The sequence below is a fragment of the Pteropus alecto genome, unplaced genomic scaffold, assembly GCF_000325575.1.
Source record: "Pteropus alecto unplaced genomic scaffold, ASM32557v1 scaffold166, whole genome shotgun sequence".
NCBI lineage: Eukaryota > Metazoa > Chordata > Mammalia > Chiroptera > Pteropodidae > Pteropus > Pteropus alecto.
Window position 1 is genome coordinate 1167252 of NW_006439757.1, and position 22797 is coordinate 1190048.

The following is a 22797-nucleotide window of genomic DNA, read 5'->3' on the forward strand; positions in this document are numbered from 1 at the left end:
AAAACTCACACAGACCTTTCATTTGCTCCTATCTGACACATTCCAGCATAGAGATGGAGGGTGGAAATGAACTAGAGGACCTTCTCCACCAGCAAGTGGATGAAGCCAAACTACAAGCAGACCAGGAACTATTCCCTACTTTCCAAGATGAACCTGTTACGTGAGAGTATGGATTGCCCATATCATACAGAGCCATTAGTGAGATGCCTCCAAATGAACACTCAACACATAAGAGCTATTAGTATTACTATTATCAGTTCAAAAATAACTATGCAGAGAGTTCAGTTGAAAATAATACAACTACCTAGTGCTTCCTAGTGTGTTGACCAGTGATTGGTCTGCTTGTATTAATTCACTGGAATGTTCACAATGATCTTGTGAGATAGGCAGCATTCATATCCCCATTTTACACAGAGGGGGAAATTGAGGTATGAAGAGGTGAAGGCACTGGCGCTAAGTCGCACAGCTCTCGGAGGGTGGAGAAGAGGTGAGAGCCAGGCATTCTGGCTCCAGAGCTGAGTTCCCTACCACACTGGTCCAACTCTCATCAGGAGAAGCGATCACTAGGATTTCTTTTTTTTAACTCTGAAGCATTTTATCAGGATCCATGGCGACTTAAAGCACTTGATACAATGCTTATTGAGAGCAGACACTCAATAAAGCTACTTATTGTGTGGTTATTGTGTTTTTAAAGCAAAGAACTTCTCTATTTAATATTTACCCACTTTGTTATTTTGTTCCTTTCTATTGGGTACTTCTTTCCTGCTTTTGAAATAGTGTAAGTTCTACGTAGCTCTCAAGGCACACACACATGTCAGCTCCTATAAATCTTGATCCTTTGGTCCACAGCATTGCCCCCTCCTCAGCGTATCTATACACACTCCAGAGGAAAGTAATACAGGTCCTCCGGGAGGTTTAACAGTTCCTTCCTCCTCCCCTCACTCCCACCACTAAGCTCTCAGGCCTTATCCAGATCAAGATAATTAGTGGGAAGCGGAGCAATAATGGGGATATTGTGTTATAAAGGGCCAGGTATACAAGAGGGTGTGTGTGTGTGTGTGTGTGTGTGTGTGTGAGAGAGAGAGAGAGAGAGAGAGAGAGAGAGAGAGAGAGAGAGAGAGAGAGAGAGAGAGAGAGAGAGAGAGAGAGAATTTAGAAGAATAGAGGATGAGGAGTAGGGATATAGACTTCATGGTAGCTGATGGTGGGAGAGGGATGGAGAAAAAATAATGAGGCAAATCTTATGAATTAAGTTCCTTTTAATTACTTTAGCCTTCTTTGAACAATGCCTCGGAAAAAAACTAAAATTACTTTTAGCTACTGAAATGTTTGGGTGTGACACCGTACTAAGACAGGTACACATGGCCTTTTGGTTTATTCAGACCACATCTTGGAGTCTCATCCAAGATCAAGTGTACTTCTGACTGCACTGCTTACTTGGTTCTTAATCTTACACTGACTCATGTTATCTCAAATAGTGTAGTCAAAAAGAAGTTCTGGAAGACCTGGGCCAGAGCCCCATTACTTCATAGCTGTGTGACTTTAGGGAAATCACTGAACTGGTCTGAGCCTCACTACTAATATCTGACTATTAGAAGCGAATAAGACAGTACACGTGAAATGTGCTGGGAACCATAAAGGCCTGCATAAATGTTACCAATACTCAGTGCCTAGCAGGGACTCATTAAAATCTCGTTGATTGATTAACTGATTGATTGACTCTGGTTAGCTTTCTTAAAAGTTTCCTCATTTAGTTGAGAAGTGGGATAGCTATGTAAGTTAAGTGACATCCAAGAAAATCTGCTTTGGGCTTTCCAGCGGCCTTGTCCAAGGGATTTTTAAGTTTATAAATTTACTTGCGAACAAACCTCTTTCTGTTGCTCAATGAATTCACTTTGGTTGGGATGATGAAATTTTTCAGAAGAAATGAGAATGTCATTTTGGCTAAGTGCATGTTTGAGGTTGGAAGAACTTGGATTCCAAAAACCTAAGGTGAGGTGCTGGGGACACAGACCCCCGGACCAGCCCTGGACACACAGCAGGCCTTTCTAAAATCACTGGAGATTGGACCGAGTCTTGAATCCAACCATCCATTTATTTTTGAGTACACGACTGCCTGGTAAGGTTTTTGTGAAACATCTCGGCACTTTCACGACCTCACAAAAACAAAAATGACTTGCAGTTGAGTAGAGTTGCAGCGAATGAAACTTCAAACTAAATTTTTATTGAAATTCTCATTGTCAGCCGACATTTTCAATTTTCATTTCCCTGCCTCAGCCCATTTTGCCATAGAAACTTGGATGTTTTCATTGAACGGCAGCCAGTGAACATTGGACTGAAGGGGCACACTATAAATTTGGAAAAATAAATAAATGCTTCAGAACTTCCACTTGAAAACCACAGCTAAAAATGAAATCAAATCTGATCCACCCCTTTTCTTTTAAATTGTGGGAACAGACTCAGTCTGCCTCAATTTTGAAGCCTATATTAAATTTTATTCACGCACCTTGGAGATCAATGCATGGCCTGGTCTAAAGCAGTTGTGGAAACTTTGGCTCGTGCAGATGGAGGTACCATCTCTCCTATAACATGTTCCTTAATAAACAAGTGTGCTTAAAAAATAAAAAGGGAAGAAAAATCAGTTTATGGGCATAGAGAGCATCATTCACTCCAAATTGCTCCTTTGATGAATGTGGACAAAAGAATAAAATTTGTCACCCAGCTAATATTACCATCAATATTTTGTCCAGCTACATTCCTTCCAATTTAAAAACAGTTCAATATCCCTTTTACCTTCAAGTAGCAGCACTTAATAAACAGTGATGGATGGTTTTTATTTTTGTTCGCATTTCAGTCTTCCTTGCTTCTGTTACAAGGGAACTATTTTGCTTGGGGGAAATGTAGATCTTCCGTCTTTCTTGCATTGACATGCATCCCTCAAGGAAAGACGGCCATATTTAATTCATAACCCCCATCGGCTACACAAACATACAACTTCCCATCAATTAGGCAACACAGAGACGTTGTTAAAAATCAATGAGCTTATTATTAAATATATTTTTTTCATGTAGCAATAATAGTTATTGCCGCACTATTGTTATTACTGCAATGTCAGCTGTTTAGGCAGCTTTCAGAGAATTTGATTGGTTTTGATGTTGCTAGCAACATCTGTGAAACGAGGCAGTCCATGAAATGAGGAATCCAGGTGAGGGTTTCCTGTTCTTTCTACTGCCATATTTAGAAGCCACCCAGAGAAGGAGGGGAAGAAATGCAGTAGTGGAAGGAATCTTGGGACTGGAAGCAGAAGACCTGGGCTCTAGCCCCAGTTCTGCACATAACTAGCAATGTGACCTTGGGTCAGTCCCTTCTCCAGCTGGGGCCTTACTTTCCTCGTTTCTAAAAACGAGAGGGTTATCCTACATGATCACTGAATCCCTCCATTCCAAACTTTAGGATTTTTAAGTAATTGTTGTTTTACTAGTGAAGGAAGCAGGAAGAAATTGGTTTAACTCAGCAGCTCTCAATTGTTCCTTTTCAAAGGACTCTTGATTTTAAAAATAAATAATAAATAAATAAATAAATAAATGGGGTAGAGCTGGGGAAACATTACCAAATCTGAAACAGACGTTAAATTGATCCAAAAACCAAACCAAATATGCCCATATTTATGTTTTCATCCTCGTTGTGTGTTTATTAAAAATAATTTTGATATTTTGACACATGCCACTACTGTGGGAGCCTCCTGCCTACAAACAGAGATGTTAAAACTGTGCCAGCACATGCAAAGGTTAAAAACAACATTGCACAGATTTTGGCAACGACATCACATGCTGTCTGGCCGCAGCTGATCTGAACTGAGTCCCCCGTAATTACAGGAGAAGGTGGAACAGGTTTGCTGCTAATTGGAAAATTCTGCAAATGGCAGCACTGAAGTAAATTGACAGTCGTTAGAATATTAGTGAAATGAGAGTACTGATTAGTAAAAAGCTCAGATGTGGACTTTTTTTTTTTACTGCCGGATTCTACTGGCAAATTGATAATAAAAGCTGAACTTAATAACAGCTGTTATTTGACCCGGTAATATTTTTTTTAATCTGTTGCTGTTCCCAGACCAATAACAAATAAAGAAGGTCTGTATCCACTGTTGCAAAATTATTTTGAATCCCAAAAGGTATATTCAGACTCAGCGAAGAAAAACTGTGCTTAAAGGGGCAGCCCAACCATGGTCCCCTTCCAATGAGAGAGCATTCTTTTGCAAAGCTGTGAGTCATCTTGTCTTTGTCACCTTCCAACAGGTCTTGATAGACATGCCGGAGTGTTCATGTGAATTTTTCAGAATGGGGCCTGAATCCTATTTCCATTTCATTTTAAATCTGTGACTGGTAAAAATGTCAACGTTAACTTATTTTTCACTTTAAAGTGGACAGGAAGGGAAGTTGGATGTTGCCAGACTCAGAGGCTTCCATCACCACTTCGCCGTTTGTACTTATTATTTTTCAACCATTGCACGCAGCAAAGAATAGATGAGGAGGGATTTGGGAATGGACACGTTCATTAGAAATGCTGTCATGAATCTATGGAAAAGGGACTGTGGCCTCTCCACAAATAGCTCCATATTACACAGATACACGTAATATGCCGACAAGACTTCCATTTGGGGATGCTCTGGTGAGAGTATGGTAGTACAATCTCCCAGGTTGTATGGCAATATGGATCAAAAGTCTTAAAAAATGCATATGGCTTTTGACTCAGCAATTGTATTTTAAAGGTTTGTCCCAAACAAAGAGACATGCATATGGCTTAACCTTTACCAACAAAAGATGTTCCTTGCAGCATTGTTTATAATAAATACAATAGTGAAAACCATATTTGTCTTGAAATGAATAATTGACTATGATATACAAAGGAATACTACATAATCGTTTCAAATTTGTTATAGAATATTTAATAATTCTGAAAGGTAGCAAGTTAAAAAGAAAACAGACTACAAAAGAGCAAACATAGGATAATTGCTCTTTTTTAACTAAGAGATAGAGAGACAAGACTGGAAGACTAACCAAGGGAATTAATGATTATTCCTGACTGGTGGGTTAATGGGTAGTTTTCATTTTATTCTCTTTTGCTTGTCCATGTTTTGTAAATTTTCTAAGATAATCATGCATTGTGTCAATCAGAAAAAAAACATACAAATTATTTTTAGAAATAAAAAAAATTCTAGAAGGTTCCCACTGTTAAGTAAAAATTCATTCAGTGGCAGCAGGAACAGCAGCATGCCTGAATGGCAAGTCAGCTCCTTTGACTGAAAGATCTGCTGCCTTATAGTGTAAGACACCTTCTGTCAAAGAAAGGAAAAGGGTCAGCTGAAAGCAGGTCTTAAAATTCTAGGTGAAGAACAGGCCTACACACACACACACACACACACACACACACACACACACACCCACACACCCCTTCTTGATATCTGTTCTCTGAAAACACAGTCAGCAATGCTTCAGGCCCTTATAGAGATGGATTCTTTTTATGACTTTGGACTTTGTACTTTGGTAAGTTTGCCATTTTCTTTTGCTCTTATTATGATAACACAGAACCTCATTTATTTTGAATCAGTCAGAAGGGAGTCATTGTAACTTTCAAATTTCATCTATCCACTAGTGGATTGGAAGGGAGTGGGGATTTGGACCCACACGAATCCAAACCCAGCCCACAGTGTCACAAGAGATACTGTGTCCGTGTATTATAACAAGTCAAGTTCACTCCTAACTAGATGCAATCACGCTGCCCAGGGCCCTGTTGACGGCTCTCTGCACAGTTCAGCTCAGCAAGAAAATGTGAGTGGCTTGAGCTCTCACGACACTCCCTGTACTTGAATATCAGCCAAGAAGTTGAGTGAGGCTGCAGCATTTCAGAGCTGGCCTGAGAGAGAGCACGTGTACATTTGCTGGGGCAAAGATGAATGCATTGCATTTCTCAACAGGTCTGCTTTTTAAAAAATTCGTATTAACATCCTACGGCTGCACTGCCAAAAACATAAAATTCCAAAGGCAAATCCCCTAAGTTAAAGCACTGCCAGAACTGGTCCAACTAGGCTCTGCCCAGGGACTGTAAATTGCCACAGTTGCTTCTAGCAAGGAGCACAAAGCCCACCCCATTAGTTTCAGCCACAGGACCAAGTGACTTTCAAGCTGTTTCTCGCCAGAAGTGTGGGTGGGCAACGGGCAGGATCCCAACGCGACAAGTAGATTCAATTGACTGTAACCCAGAATTTTTTTTTAAGTGGCTCTTTTGGACGGTGGGACCCAGGCCCCGCACCCTTCATTCTTTCTAACAGTTATGCATCAGGAAAACAAAGCGATGAGGAGGAGAAGGTGGGGTGTTGCCGCAGCCAGTGTGTGCCAAATACTGTTAAGGGTGGAGCGGGAGGTAGGATTGGAAAGGGGGGTAAAAATCAAGTCACTTTCAATCAAGTGTCACACCTTTAAATAGTGGTTAAATCTTTGCATTATGCAGCTCATCCCTTTACAACATGGGGTTCCCTTAGAGAATTCCCTGTTTACACTGGGAATTCCTCCAGGGCCGCATCAATAAAGCTGAACAGATGTCAGGGTGGAATGCCAGCGGCAGTGGCTGTTGTCAGGGGTACTGGGGAGGGAGGCACAGAACAATGAGAGAGGCATCTGCTACACAAAGCCCTCACGCGTGGGTCAGGTTCTGCCAGTGTGTAGAGATTCCACCCTACCCTTTGTCTGGGCACATTGCCTTTCTTGTTTCTCGATGACAAGGGCTGACACATGTCACCCGGCCCTATCAGGAGTGTTATTTGTTTGCCACTTGCATATGCACCAGTGTTCCTGACCTCCCCCGCATCTCCGCAGAATGCATTGAGCGGTGCTCAAACTCTCCAGCGCTGCCCCAATCTACAATTTCATTATGCACTTTGAGTCGAAAGTGGGATGTAGATGTCCTTCTTTTTAATTAAAAACATGATTGATGAGACTTAACTGACAGTAGGAAATGCAATTTAAATATTCCTTAAAGAGGCACTAACCCTGTTTGCGCGGTGAGGTTTGTGTTCGGCTCCAAAGTTGCAACCAGCGGGAGAAAGGAAATTAAAATAAAAGCCCGTTAAAGTCCGCTGGGCAGTGCAAGGGTGGTAACGTCAGACAGCATCTGCAGCCCTGTAACCAGAAACTTACACGCATTAGGAGCTAATGTGAGGTGTTTCTCGGGGATGGTAACGTTCAGTGTGACGAAAGGCAGCAGATGAGTGGAGAAGAATATAATAGGAAATCGTGTCCAAGCAAAAAACCACTTTCACCATATTTTAAAGGGACAACCAGCTCCTAAAAGACCATACACTGAAACTTCCTATTTGCCTGATCTACAAAAGTGGTTTTCCCCCCTCTCTGCTGTGTTATTGAATTTCTCCATCCTCGGCTCCTCTCTCAGCTGCGTTCCCCATGTCTTTTTTAAAATTCGCATTATAAGAAAAGTCCTCAGCGCCTGGGACAGTTCATCTGTCGCGGGACTTAGGCTGCGGTTCGAAGGCAAACAGGAAAGCGTTCACTATTTTGCTTTAAAGGCCTTCTCAGATTTATTCCCTCGATGGTTGCTAAGTTGTTGGGGAAAATTATGCGAACCACAGGATACAGTAATATACCGATCACGGGAACCCCGAAACGTAACAGTCCGAGGCAAGAGTAAGTCTTCCCAATTCCAGGACCTTCGCATTGCTATTTTCAATAATGGATAAAGTTGAATCTTAGTCTGTACCCAAAACAGCATAACTTAAATGGTACCAACAATAGCGGTTTAAAATTTATTTTCAAAATAAATCTCCCTTCTCTTTCTTGGTATCATTTACAAAGGGATTTTTTGTTGTTGTTTCAGTATGTTTTGTTTCAGTATGTTTTCCATGGAAATAGTTATTTTCTGAGAAACAGTTAACTTTGAATTAAAAAAAAAAAAAAAAAAAAACTCTTTCCTAGATGTATATTCAAGAATGGCTGAGTCTACACTCTGGAGACCTACTAAGAGTACAATATTCGTATGTTTTTCATGCCTAAAGATTTTATTCTAGGTTTTCAAAATCCCTAAAGAGCAGTAGATACCACACAGAATAGATCTTTTCCATTTAATTCCTAATAAAAGACTGATAAAAAAGAAAAGCTTTTATTGAAATGCTTGGATTAGAGAAAAGGGGGCTACGTTGGAGTTGATTTTTGGTGAGTATTTAACTCACAAAGGTTAATTAGAATTGTAGCAATGAGATGTAAAATAACAGATTCTGATCAATTGATTAATGACATGTCAGAAGTACAAGAATTCACCTTTGGGAGAAACATATCAAAAATGAAATATATTTGCAAAGCCATAATGTCTTCTCTCTTATTTCATTTATTAACCGTAGCAGTAGCTGTAGATGTTTTTCTATCTATGGCGATATACGGAAAATTACATCCCACAAATTTACCAAAAGTAGCACCAAAATGTCACCTAATTTCTCCCAGTGCCCACAAAAGTTAAAGTCTCTAGGAAGAGGCCAAAATCTTCAGCATTCCCCACTTTCATTCCTCTCTGCAACACCACCCCCTTCCCTCTGCATTATATATTCAGCTTAATTTAAAAGATAAGTGGTTTTGAAATTCGAGATTTAAAATTATTACAATAGGGCATGTTATGCCCATTCTAGATTTATCGATTCATTAGCCCCGTGTCAATTTCACTGCTGACATGGGCGATGGGGCGGGGGAAAGACCTCACTGGTGAACAAACAGATCTCCCTATTTGTGGCATAGATGTTCTTTGTCACCGTAAACCACAGTATATTATGTTTATATATGTCCTTCAGGCATGTCACAACAGTTTGGCATTCTGAGCGGCTCTACCACTGTGTACATTAAATAGTCATGTAGTTACATTAAACAGTGGGGAGTTCACACTTCACAACCACTCAGTGTTTTAAAACAGATGTGGGCTGTCTGTTGTCAGACTCTAGTAGAAAAGCTCAGAAGGGTCTTGGTGGGAATGCAATCTCCAAATGATTGAGGGCTCCCCAAATTTTCCACTCAAGTTCCCTCATCCACTCATTCTAGAGGGTGTGGGTGAGAGAAATTTGGGGGAAAGGAAGAGAAAAAAGAGGAGAGGGCAACAACTTTTATGTCTTATAGTACAGAGACTTGAAAAAAAAAAGAATTCAGAATTCGGAATAGTTTGTGGCACGGAATATTTTGAGCGGGGTGGGCTTGCTGGGGTATCGTGGGATTTACTGACAGGAGAATTTTTGACAGTTGATGGACAGATGAATTCCGTCATGGAAGCGTTAGTCGAAAGCGGCAAGGCCAGATGGAAACTCACAGCTTGTCTTTAATATTAATTTTCTTTTTTTTCAGGAGATCAGAATTCCCTAATTCCCTAAAATGTTTCAATGCATCTTGAGGTATTATTTTTCAGATGCCTTTCTCCACCTACTCTTAGTAAGAGTGTTCCTTTGTGTTAATGTTATTTTTCCTCCCCTACTTTGAAAGATAAAAAGCCTCGTTCCTTTCTTTCTCTTTCTTTCTCTCTCTCTCTTTCTTTTATTTTTCTTTCTTTCTTTCTTTCTTTCTTTCTTTCTTTCTTTCTTTCTTTCTTTCTTTCTTTCTCTTTCTTTCTTTCTCTCTTTCTTTCTTTCTTTCCTCTAATTGTACAGCTATTAAAATTCTTCCTTTGTTTCCAGCAAATATAGAAGACAAATATCTTAACCTTGGAATATACTAAATCTAACAATGAGAAATGCATCTGATGCAATTGTGACATTGAGCTATAACTGAAGGAGTTAATGATAAGATTTTCTTTGTGGCTGAATGAAAGGCTTAAGTAATTCTTTATGCTTTCAGAAGGAAGGAAGGTGCAATTGTGGTTAGGGTGTCCATCTTCTGGACAGTGAGAATTAAGTCATCAGTAATACAGTGGGGAGAGCGCCGGGCTTAGACTCAAAGTCCAGCGCTCCAGCGCTGGCTCTGCCTAATCTGCTCAGTGGCCCTACGATTGCCTGGGCCTTGTTGTTCTTGCTTATAAAATGTGGTTGGTATTGTGAAGAGGCAGTGAATCCTATATAATCTCCACATTTCCCTTTAGGATGCATTAAATTTCTAAGGGAAAAGCTGACTATTCATACCAAGAAGTCACAGACTTCTGCTTTCTTCCCCTCTCTGTGGAGCTCCTGAAAGATCCAGGCAATCCCTCCATACAAGCTGTGGAAATGGGACAGTGTCTCCCTATTTATTCTTGCCTTTTCCCTGCTGTTCCACACAAAACATAAGTACTGTGTATTTTTCTGTTGTGGTGACTTTACTCTTAAGACAAATACCTAAACATTTTTTTAAAATGAGTGACCGAGGATGATATTCCATATTGCAACAAAATAAAGCTCAAATGCTCCTAACTTTTCTGTTCTGTGATCTTTTCTCCCCAGTTTCTTTACTTTTACATCATCGAATTCATTCAAACTGAGAGCATTGCTTCAAAATTCAGAGATATTTCTATGTCTGTGTGTTATCTATTTTCCTAATATTATTTCAAGTTTGATGTAAAAACATTAATGCAGGACAGCTTTCCCCAGAGTTTCCTGATCCATCACTTTGGTTATATGTTGGTTTCCTCTATGTGTATGTTAATGAGTTAGCCTTGGTCAACCACAAAAACCTTTTACAATTAATGTAATAAAAACATCTAGCTAGACAGAAGAATCCAAAACAAAGCAGTGGGTTGCTGTTTGTTGGTAAAAGGAAACAGGGGCTTCCCTATGTAAGTCGAAAGAGCATTTCTATGTGGCTCAGAAGGCGCGAGCAGCAGTCACGAATTTCTCATCATTCTCTGAAGGGTCCTACTGTGTAACCAGGGACAAGTCACTTAACTTTGTTCTTCCTCTTTATCTACGAAGCAGGGAGATCATTATCAACTTAGACAAGAGAGTAGTTTGAGATAGATCTAATACCAATAACTTGAAATTGTTTAGGTTTCCCAAACACAGAAAGTAGGACCAGTGGGAAGGATTTACCAAGGGGCAGACCTGGCTCAATATGAGAAAAAAACCTACTAATATATAAGTCTGCTCAAAATCAAAATCAACTCCCTTGTTCGGCGTGATTTCCCGATCACAGTAACTAACCCGTTATCAAGGATGCCACACAGAGGATGGCTGTGTGACTTAGCTGGTTGGACTGGATGACATCTAAGCCCTTCTAATGAAAAATATGTGTATATTTGATGATTCTAAGACATATAGGTAGTCATTAGGGTACTTCACACACACACACACACACACACACACACACACACACACACACACACACAAATGTGGAAATATCATCATCATGAACAAATAGACAGTTAAAACTGAAAGAGACCCTGGGGGGAAAACTCGGGGCAGCTCCCACATTCCATTGTAGCTGGTGGCAGAGCCAGGGTTCGTGATGACTAATACATGAAGAATATTTTACAAAATCGTTTTTCATATACCTCTTTGAGCCTCACAGCAACCTTCTGAGGTGGGACTTACTAGCCGCACTTTTTTTTCTGATGTAATAAACAAAGACAAGAAGGTTACATGATTTGCCTAAATCTAGACAGTTAGCAGGTTGTGGAGCAGAGCCGGGGATGCACCTTGGAGCCGGTTCCATCCCCCCGAGCTGCACCCTTGTTTCCTTGGCGTTTTTCTTTCAAAGATCTCTGAACATTGTTTTCTTTATCTCATGATACCCTCAGCATCCCAGAGATAGGAGTTAAGAACTATTAGCCACAGAGATTCATTAGTTACCAGAGATGGAAAGGAACCTCTTTGGTCATTTCCCTCCATTCTTTCATTTTACAAAAAAAAAAGAAAAGAAAAGAAAAAGAAAAAGGACACTGAGGCTTGGAGAAGGCGTCATTTAGCAGGCCATCTGAAATGAAAACCTTGATTTCTGCTTGGTTCCTTAAAATAGGCACCAGCCCCCTTGACTAGGCAAGTAATGATTTAAACCAGGTGAGAGCAAGAATGACTTCATTCATTGCATTTTCCATGTGCCTCTTGAGGGAAGGCATGTGGAATATGTATATACAGAGAGAGAGAGACCCCCAACCACTGCCTCCCCTTCTCTCACACATGGTAGACTAGTAAATGTTTGCTAGCTATTTGTAAGGCTAACAGCGGGGATTATTTTTCCCGTGTGCCAAACAACTTCATCCAAAAGGAAATATTTTACTCTGGCAAGATTTAATAACAATTATAATGATACTTTATATTTATAGAGCACCCTATCTCTAAAATAGTTTTTCAAGCATTATTTCATTGGTTAGTTGATAGGGTGTGACACCAAACCCCACAGGCATGAAGAGTGGAGGGGCAGTAATGGCAGGGTAGAGGCTGTTCTTCTCTCATCCCTGAGGCCACCCCGCCCCTACGCTTCCTCTGCTACTAAGGCTGGACAAGAACCCGCAACCCCCAAATCATTGCTGCTCTTACTCTTTTCTGCTCACCTTTCCCATCTGACATTCTTTGGAGGAGAATGAGATGATAGTGCTATAGAAGGATCAAAGGAGTCTGGGAAAAGAAGAGACAATAGAAATTATGGCTCCTCCATCATCTAACCCCCTAGTCTATGCTGTGGAGAAGCATTGAAGACATCCAGGTTGACAGCTACAGTCCCGGACCACCAACTACTGTCAGAGGAGCCAGACCCACATCTACATTGTCCATTGGTCCTGCCCTAGTCCTCCCCTTCTTTACAAAACTCCCCACTGTCACCAAACCATTATTTATAACACTCCAATAAACTTATTAAAATGTGGTGGGGGTGTCCAAAGTGAACCATTTCCATTCCGAAGATGACCTGGGGTTTTAGTCCTTTTCAGTCTGCACTGTGGCTAAATTATGGATTCTTTGTTTATTCAAAAGATGTTTATTGAGTATCTATTATTTGATAAGCACTGTGCTGGAGGCTGGAAATAGAAGGGCATGTCCCTGCTCTCAAAGGACTCATGGTCCAGCGGAAGAGATGAACACCAGAGAGAAAATCCTAAGATTCTTTCCTGAGTTCCAAGGCAGAGGTGAGCCCAAGAGGCTTTGGAAATGCCTAGGAAGAACGATGAAATTCACCAGGGAACACACATGATTCTCAAGCGTACCTGTCCGTTTGGAAACTGAACACTTAAAAGCCACCTCCAGAAACCTGTATTCTAATATAACTTTTCCCAGTGCAATTTGGTTTATGTCTTAGATGAAGGAGTCTGGTTAAATGGTAAGCTAACTCAGGCACCTTTGCGTGAAGAATGTACAATTCGGTACCCCTTAGTATAATGTTGGTTCGTTGTCCATCCTCAATCTGTGGAGCCCACAAGAAAAAGTGTTTCCAGGGAGCTGGAAACAGAAGGACTGGAGCTAAACTCTGGGTTTCTTTCGCCTTTTTAAGATGTAGTATATTTATGTTTGGTTCATTTGTAAGATATTTTTGGAGATGTTCACAATTTGCAGTTTTGAAAACTGCTAACAAAAAACATTTTCACTTCGAAAGACAGATAACTAAAAAGCCTATGCATGGGCCCCAGGGGTGACCACCAGATACTGGAACACTTTAGGTTTGTGGCTTCCCTACTTTGCAGTCACTCTGGCACTCACTTGGGTGTATATAGTTCATGCAGTTTGGTATCACGAAGGGCTTGGATTTTGTGGTCATTAACGTGTGAACGCTTCAGTTTCAGGAAAAACTGAAGAATTCTTCTGAGGGATTTACCGTGTCCTAATACTTCGCATGAGAAAACTACATATACAAACACGTATACTCTATATAATATATGTATCATATGTTGAATAGTATACAAGTTGTATAATAAACTCCATAAATGTTAGATTAATAAATTTACTAATATATTAACTAATTGCAGCAGCTCCCTTTCCAGACACCCTTGGATCTGGGCGGCAGCTCCGACATGCTAAGAGGATGTTAACACTATCTCAGTGCTCCCCCAAACCCCTATTCTGAATTCTTCTCACTCTTCCAGGGCTGAGCATTTTGTTACCTGGAAGTTCCTGGATCCTGACACAGTTTGAAAACCAGTCCACCTATGTTGGGTTCAGGATTGGGAGAAGCCACAGATTCCTTTACCCACAAGGAGGAATGTCACTGGGCGGCAGCGTCCTGGAAATGCAGTTTTCCTTTTCCCTTTGCTGGGAGCAGCACTCCTCCAGGACTTGGGGGTTTTCAAAGCCTTTTGCAGCCATTAGTAAACTGACACGACATCCCTGTGGGGCTTGTCCCCCTTTTAGAGAGGCTCTGTGGAGATTAACTGCTGTCTGAGGTCGCCAGGGCAGAGGCCAACCCCTAGCCCCCTCCTCAGGCAGCTTCAGAGATACATATATGGTAAAATCACTCTTGAAATGGAAACTGAAAGTCTTTTCTCACTTGACTTAAGCCTAAACTGGAGATTCTACATCTATCTCCTTTCCTTGATAATTGAGGAGGTTGGGGCTGCGAGGCGAGGGCGACTCTGAAAACCGGAGCACTCTCTCGTCCCTGCCCATCCTGACCCTCCAGGCCTAGAGGCGGCTCCCCTTTGGTGTCACAGAACTTCTGTGGGTCCCAGGCTGCTCCGCGGACTTCGGCGTGGAGTGGGTTGGAGGACGTTTTGCAGATGTGCTCAGGGAAGGGGTGACTTCCGCGAGCACAGGATTTTTCTCCATGGAACCAGTATGAACAATGAAGTTCATTTTCACAGGGAGATTCACAGGGTTCTTTTCTCTTCAAGCCTGTGAGCACCTTGTCTCAAGCGTGCAGGAGCTAAGTGGGGCTCATAGCCAAATATTCGTTTCTTCTATGGAATAAAATTATCAAACTAGGATAGGCTTCAGAGGCCTTCTGGTGGGAACATCTCATTTAGAACTGATTCCTCACTCCTAGTGTTCTCTCTTCCTTGCTACCATCTTGCTGGCACAGACTCTTGAACAGGGTTGACCTTCAGAAGAGTAGATGGTGACTGCTTTGGTTCCAGATCCCTAGCTCGTGGGTTAGGCGACAACTGTTTACCCCTGACCACAGGAACCACTGGGTTTAGCTGGGAAGCTAGACAACCCCAGGAAAATAGAGCACTTCCCAGTATTGTCCCCAACCAAAACACTATGAAAGAGGCCTATTCAGTCTGGAACATTCTTCTCCTCCTTTCCATTTCTTGTTGGAAATAGAGCAGAATAAGATCTCAGAGAATCCCTATGACTCTCCTGGTATCTTGAAAGATTACAAATGTCCTTATCAGCTTTCAGCTAGAAGAAAAAGACCTAGAAAAGAACAGGACCCCAGTGTGCCCCAGACTGTGGCCCCAGCCACACCCCAAACAAGCTCCTGTTCCTCTTTGGAAAGTATCTGTCTGAACAGATGAGTTTAAAAAGGAGAGCATCGTTAAAAATTCATCTCCTTAAAACTTTTGATTTAAGTTATGCTAAGCACTTGTTATTTGCTTGGCACATATTGGGTACTCTATGGGGACAAGGAAGAACATAAGGCACAAGGAGCCACAAGCTTATGTGAGGAAAAGACATAGATGACAGACAGCTAAAAAGAAACTTATCACCTTGTAACCTAGCATTTAGCTGAAGTAATCGTTCTTATCTCTAAACCCATAAAAGCATCTACTACTCCATGTCTCTTTGGACTGCTGGTATATTGCCTACTACAGCTAGTTCATTCCTCATGGGTGTCAATCTTTTCTCCCCTGATAAAGACTAGAAGTTTTTGCAGGCAGAGGTCAAAGTATGCTGTTTAAGTCCCCTTTAGCATCTAGTACAGAACTTTGTACATGGTTGGCCTTCAAAAAATAAACAGTGGCTCAATTATAAAGTGCAGTAGCATATCCAGACCAGGGGTCAGGGACTTACTGATATTCTGATGTGCAGCCACTGTTTAATAGGACAGGATGCAGTTATTCAGGCCTGCTCTTGAGAAAGTCGTTTAACTCTCTAGGCTTCAGGTGTCCCAGATGTAAAACAAAACAATGGGCTAGATTTTTAAGGTCAAGGGCTTGATAACTGTCCTTATTCTGTGTGATAATCCTTCCAGCATGTGAAGATTGCCATGTTGCCCACTCACCTCCCACCCCGGACTGCTCTGCTCCAAGCTTCCCCGGGCCCTATGACCTGGACTACAAGTCCAGTTGTCTGGTTTCATGGCCCGCACAATTCTAATTGCTCCCTTTGTTATAGGCCCAGGGTGTCAAGATTCCTCCACCGTGGCCCCAAAGCTGAACACAATACCTATATCTTATTTCAGTGAGTTCTTTTAGGCTGTATCTCTCCCATTCAGTATTTATGTGATCATTTATACCAGGGAATTTCTAATATTTCTTCCCATCTAGAATTTTGCGGGTTGCTGAATTTCAGGGGCAATTGAGATAAGGGAGCCCAAGCAAAGATGCCACCCCTTCATGTATGTTACCTATATTTTATTTTCACTTGATTCAAGCTATTGGCATGAATGAAGCTTCTCGCATCAGACGTTTAGAAGAGCAAAGAGAGTCTGCCTAGGGTCACCCAATACTGAGGGTCTCTTATCTTAAAATCAGGATACGGGAGGAGTGGCATCGTTTATATAGAATCAACTATTTCTTTCTTCCTCGACTTTATGTATCTTTCAGCTTAAGCTGTGTTTGGCTTCAAGGATACAGTAAAAGCCTGTAGAGCTTGTTTCTGATAACGCAGTCCTTTGAGAGCTGCTGAATAATGGGTCTATAACTGAGATTATGGGAGAAAAAAATAAAGTTGGAGGGAAGGTGGTTCTGATTCCAGCTATATTAAATTTTAATGCTGCTGGAGGGTAACTAAATTGATTGAGAAAAGGGAATTTATATTCCTGGGGCTATATAAGGATTCAGGACTCTTAAACCTTCTAAAATGGTCTTTCTTTTATTCCAAAGGTGGGAGAGTCTTTCGCTATTAGTAAAGAATGCTGAAGTGTGGTCTCAGCATGAGCGAGGGTTTGGGAGTGGGAGACTGGCCCCAGATGAAGGCAGAGCAGCCTGCCGCCTTAGTGGTCTGCCTGCCGAAGCATCAGGAAGTCCTCACAGACCAAAAGCATCTCTCCCGCTGTCTGACATGGTGGGGAAATTCCACCATTAGAATGAATCATTTCTGATAAGGAGCTCTTCAACTTCCAGACTCTCCTATCAAAGCACACCCGCCTAGAATAGCCAAATCTCCTAAGCCTTTATTGGCAAACATCCTATTTGGAATGAGGCAATAGCTAACGAAGAACAAATTCTTTGGAGTAGGACACAGAGAATGTGAGCACAGGCCATGGAGAGTGTGTATGGAAGAGAACAGCGTGTAAAAACCTTGTGAACGGGATCTGTACCTCACTCATGACTGTATCTCCCAGGCCTAGCATAGTGTCATACCATATATAAACACGCCTGCTGAGAGAGAAGTAACTAAGGAAAAGTACCAAAGACTTCCCAACTTTCCCAACAGTCATTTGGGATGGTGGGGTGGGGCAACTACTCCTAATGGGAAAGGTTTATTCTCTGTATTTTACAGGGATGGCGTTATTTTCACCTATCCCATCTCCATTACCTACACCAACCAGCAACTACTTCCCAACTATGCCCCCGATCCGTCAACCAAGACAGAAACCTAGAACGCAGCCTAGACTTCTCCCTCTGCCTCACTTTTACCTCCAGTCAAATCCTGCTGCTTCTATCTCCAAATGGCTTGCAAGCTTGTCCCCTACTCTGTATATCCATCGCTATGCCTTTGTTCAAGCCCCATCATTTCTTGCCCAGATCAGCCGATGGTCCCCTAACTGGCTGCCCTGCCTGCAGTCTCTCTCCCCTAGGCGCAATCCTCACCTCACTGTCTAGCTTTAGTCAAAGGCAAATTCAGTCAGGTCACACCCCCTTCTTAAAAACTTTTCATTCTTGCCCAATGACCCCACACACGGCCACCGCATTCAGACGAGCCCACGCTCCTTTGCTTGGCCGGAGGGTCCCGTGCTAACTGGCGCCTACTGGAAGTTCGGCCGTGGGGCACGCACCCCTTCTCCTTTGCACGTGCGGTCCTGCTACCTGAATGCCATCCCCTCCTCCCTGCCTTGGTAGCCCCTCTTCATTCTTCACCCATTCAGGGAATCAACACGTGATTCTACTCTGTTCCCAGACAGAGGCCCCCTTCCTATAAATTTGGTGCAGATCTCTGAGAAACACTCATGTGCTCTTCTGACATTTTTGGTTTTCTCTTCTGTTTCTCTAGCTGAACTCAGACCCTCTAGAGAGCAGGGACTGTGACACTCAACTCCATCCACAGAGCAGAAAGTCTGTTAGATGGAAGATGTGTAATGAATGTTTCTTAGGATAGGAACAATGCAAGAAAGTTCTTCCAAAGAGCTTAGTTGGCCAAGCATGCATGCGTACACGCATTCGTTCATTCATAGCGTCATTCGACAAGCCTCCTCTCTTTTGGTGGTAGAATCTGATGAGAGGTTAATCCTAAGGGAACTGGTTGTCTGAGTGATTTGATTTCTTTTCAGCCTGTCTTCAAACAACCAAAAATGACAACATGCAGTGTCTCTCCTTTCACACACACTCACCCCAGCTCAGGGGTTTTGTGGATGAATGAAAACTCCAACCTGTTATTTCTCTGGAGAGCAGGCGTTGTTCCTCTGGGAAGACAAACTGGTTCTATGACTTGGAGCAAGCAACCACGTAAGAGCAGCTCAGATGATCGGTGAGAAGGCACTTCTTTTCCAGATACCCCTCTGATACAGAGGAAGCAAACCAGCTCGTTGCTTCACCTTCCCCAGTCACAGTGTCTTGTGAGGGATGGGCCCAGAGTCCCACTCTAATTATACCCTGTTCGACTAGGAAACAGAGCTCCTGATCACATTCCTAAATCTCAAAATGACGCGACATTTATAACTACATCAAAAAGGAAACGCTCTTTGCTGTGTGCCTTTACTCGAGATAATTGTATAGTGATAACACTGTTGAGGGCCTGAGGCCCTTCCCAAAATGACAGAACAGAACCGTGACTCATAAAGTAAAGGAAATAGTGGTTCCCTCCTTGAGCCCTGAACACAAGGGAAATAAACGGAGCCTTAACTGAAAAATGAACATATCTCACAGAACTCCTGGGTTTTGAAACTCTGGGAGCTCCAAAGTCTAATCCTGCTTTGGCGCTGACTGCTTCTGCCTTTCCTTGTCTCTGCAAAAGGAGGCCGGCCAGAGTGTGTCTTTCCTGCAAACTTCGGCTATGGTCGCAGACCCCTGGACAGCTGGAGATCGCTGCAAGTGATCTAGCAATCCAAACGCACATCAAAAATCATGGCTAAATAAATAATAGGTCTCGCACAAATATACCCTTCTACTTTTCAATATTTTTCCGTCATCATCATCCTCGTTGTCATCGTCCTCACCATCATGGCTACCATTTGAGTGCTCAGCATATGCCAAGCACTTTCCAAATACCATCTATCTACACATTAACTGATTTAATCCTCACAATCACCCAATAAGGTACATTCCCATTATTGTTCCTATTTTATGGATGAGAAAGCTGAGGTACAGAGAGGTCGAGTAATTTGCTCAGGGTCACGCAGGTAGAAAGAAGCAGAGTTGTGAGTAAAGCCAGGCAATCTGGCTGCAGTGTACCTTCTAACTATCTACTATGCTGCCTCGTCTGTTTCTCAACTAAGAGTTATTAAAAATACCCTCATTATGTTGGGAGTCTGATGATTTTTTAAAATATTTTTTATATTTAACAGAGGTTCTCATGCAGTTTGGAACCTCTAGTTGGGCTAAATAAAAAGCTCACAAGAGCTTCTTCCTGACAAAACACTCCTCCTCCTAACGCCCAAAAGCTGGCCATCAGAGATCCCTTTCACCGGTTTAAAGGTGGTTCTCGTCATGCCCTTTTGAAATGCAAGTACCCTAAGAAGGGTTATATAAGAAGTCACTTGTCCCTTAGTACAAGTGAGGTTTCTGGATCATTCCTTTACTAGCAGGAAAGAAAAAATCAAGGGCATGAGAACGGTATTATCAGAAGGGAGGAAGGAGCGGGGTGGGGGTGGCTTTGGAATGGGGGAAAAGGAGAAAAGGGAGGTAGTCCTAAAAAGAAAGGAAAGTGACCACATTTGGAGGCAGTCAGGGAAGTTGAAAATAAACTTGTCCTACTTCACTTTGCCTAGAACTGACCTAAGAGCATTCATCGGTACCACAGAGAATGACATTTTGGATGAGATGTTTTACATCAGTTAAATCACTATTGCTAGAAATATTAACCTCATTACGTTTTGAAATAAAAACTGTACCAGTAAGCGAGAGGCCAAGCCAATCTGGAATTTCATTTGAAGACAACAGGGCACAGCCTATCAGTATATAAATGTATTAATAAATATAGTCCGAAGACTAATTTTGATTAAGGGTGGCCCTCTCAATAAGAGCACTTGAAGTGAGCCATCCTGCTGAGCTGGCTGTTTTCCCTTTTCATCAATGACTGATAGATAATGGAATACTAGGTTCCGTTACTTTTGCAAATGCCTTTCTTCCTTTAAGCTCACACAGTGGCCTCTCAACTTCTACAGTTTGCTAAAATAAGATGGCTTCCATCACCAATGCCCACCCCATATCAGATGTGCACATTTTTTTTTTCAGGCGAGGCAAACCTTGGTTGACCTCACAGATTGCAAGAACATGTCAGCTTACAATCCTTTATTTTATTTATTTATTTTTTACACCTACAGCACCTGGTCTTCCTAGGTGGTCTCCCATCCAAGTACTAACCAGGCCCAACACTGCTTAGCTTCCGCGATCAGACGGGATCAGGCTTGTTCAGGGTGGCATGGCCGCAGACACAAATTTTTATTTAAAAGAATAATAGAAATGTACAATAAAATTGGTCTCATTGTCCAATTATGATAAAAGGCCAGAAAGTACATGAAGAGTATTTGCATAAAGGATGCATCTACAACACACTAAGTCCTCAGAATCTAAATTCTCCTATTTTCCAAAGGTTCTTGGCTGCTGAGGCAAGTAGCCAAGCCACCTTTGGCCACTGCACTGAACATCTCATCTACTTTGGTCAAAGAGGGACAGAAATAACCACTGATGACACCTTATCCATTGCTGCATCTGAATACTGATATGCAAGAGTGAGATTTACTAGAACCAAATAAACAGAAAGGTTGGGTCTCCTTCGGGGAGGAATGGGTTAAAGTCTTTTAAATCACTGACCCAGGGTCTGAGATGTCACCATAATCTTCATCACCAGCCTCAGGCATAGAACCAGATCAGGGTTTGGGCAACCTTCAGGCAATCTTTTAATGCCTTACTGCTCCGAATTGTACCAGAAATGCATAATTCACAGGCCAGTTAACAAATCTTAAGCCAGTCTTCTACAATTTAAACACAAACTAGTCAGAAGAAACCAGAATAAAAATAAGTGCAACTCAGACATGAAAGGAAAGTAAAAGGGAACCGACACTCCCACCCTGAGCTGGTACCCAGCCCAGGATAAAGTAGTTTTTTATAGATTTTTCAAAGAAAAAAAATCTCTGAGCATACTGTATGTCTTTCTCTTTAAATGCAAACCAAAAATAGATGCTGCTGCTCTAATCTATCTGATTTGGAAATTATTTGGCATTTTTAGAAATTAATTTTTCCGGGCAATTAAATTAGCCAGTAATTTGATATCACCATCTTATTTCATTATATAGAACACATGCTGAAATGACACACAGCCTCATTTTCATTTATTATTTTTGCAAATTTAGTACTCATAAAAAGGTGTTGGGTCTACTGTGCCAGCAACTAGACTCGTCCCCGCTGGCTGGGAGAGAGCCTGAAGAGTGGTTACGTGAGCTGGAACCCAGGCCAGTGCAGACTGGGATTACCAGCTGTGAGAGCAAGATCAAGTCCCACGTTGTACAGTCCTTTATTCTCTGCTCCAGAATCCTAGTTGGCCCATCAACTGAACATGATAAATGGAGCCACCACTGGATGAAATCCACCCCCTCACTTCCCAATGGCCACCTGGTATTTCTGTGATGCCTGCGTCCAAAGAATTTTTAAATACTTTCCAAGTCATCCAACTCAGTTCTCCAACCCTTTTAGACAAAGACAGATCTTTGAAAACCTGGAAATTCACTTGGGAGGAGAGAGGACACACACACACTTTGCTAGAGCAGAGACGAGTGAGTTTTTACTTCTCTGCAACTTTTAAAGGTGAATTGTTATGTTCTACTAAAGAGAGAATGAGGTTGAAGATTTCTTTTGGATCCATAGGTTCCTAGGAATAAATGAAAGCACCAAGCGTTTCATCGATAGGCAAAGGCACAAAAAGGAGAAGCAATGGCTTCAAGCATGGCATGTACCCTAAGACGAACAGGCAAGGTCAAAATTAACATCCAGGATTTATCAGAAATGATACCTTTGTTTAATCATGTTTAATACGAACACTTTGAAGAGTGTTCAAAGGGAGCTCTGTGAATACTTACACCAGGAAAATGGGCACGTAAACCAGGACTTTCCAGGGCTACCCTGGATATGTGTTCACGCTGTGTATGCGGGAATTTACAAACCAGCTGGGCATTGCGTTGTGAACTATTACAAATCATTTCAGGCTTTGGCTCTTCCCCAATCTGCCAAGTTCACTTCTTATTGCAAGCTTTGTTAATCTCTACCCAACTCCCATGCCTTGGTATCCTCCCCAACCTGCCCTTCATCTATGCAAATCCTATACTTTATTTAAAACCAAAATAAATGTCCACCTCTGCCACACAGTTCTTCCTGCTTACACCAATT

The 22797-nt window shown here is 41.9% G+C and overlaps 1 protein-coding gene and 1 pseudogene across 3 annotated transcripts in view; both read right to left on the minus strand.

The window, feature by feature from the left end:
- The window catches only part of EBF2 (early B cell factor 2), a 180462-nt gene that overhangs the window by 73615 nt on the left and 84050 nt on the right, over nucleotides 1-22797 (minus strand). The window lies entirely within an intron of this gene.
- On the minus strand, nucleotides 20730-20848 carry LOC112483974 (annotated as a pseudogene).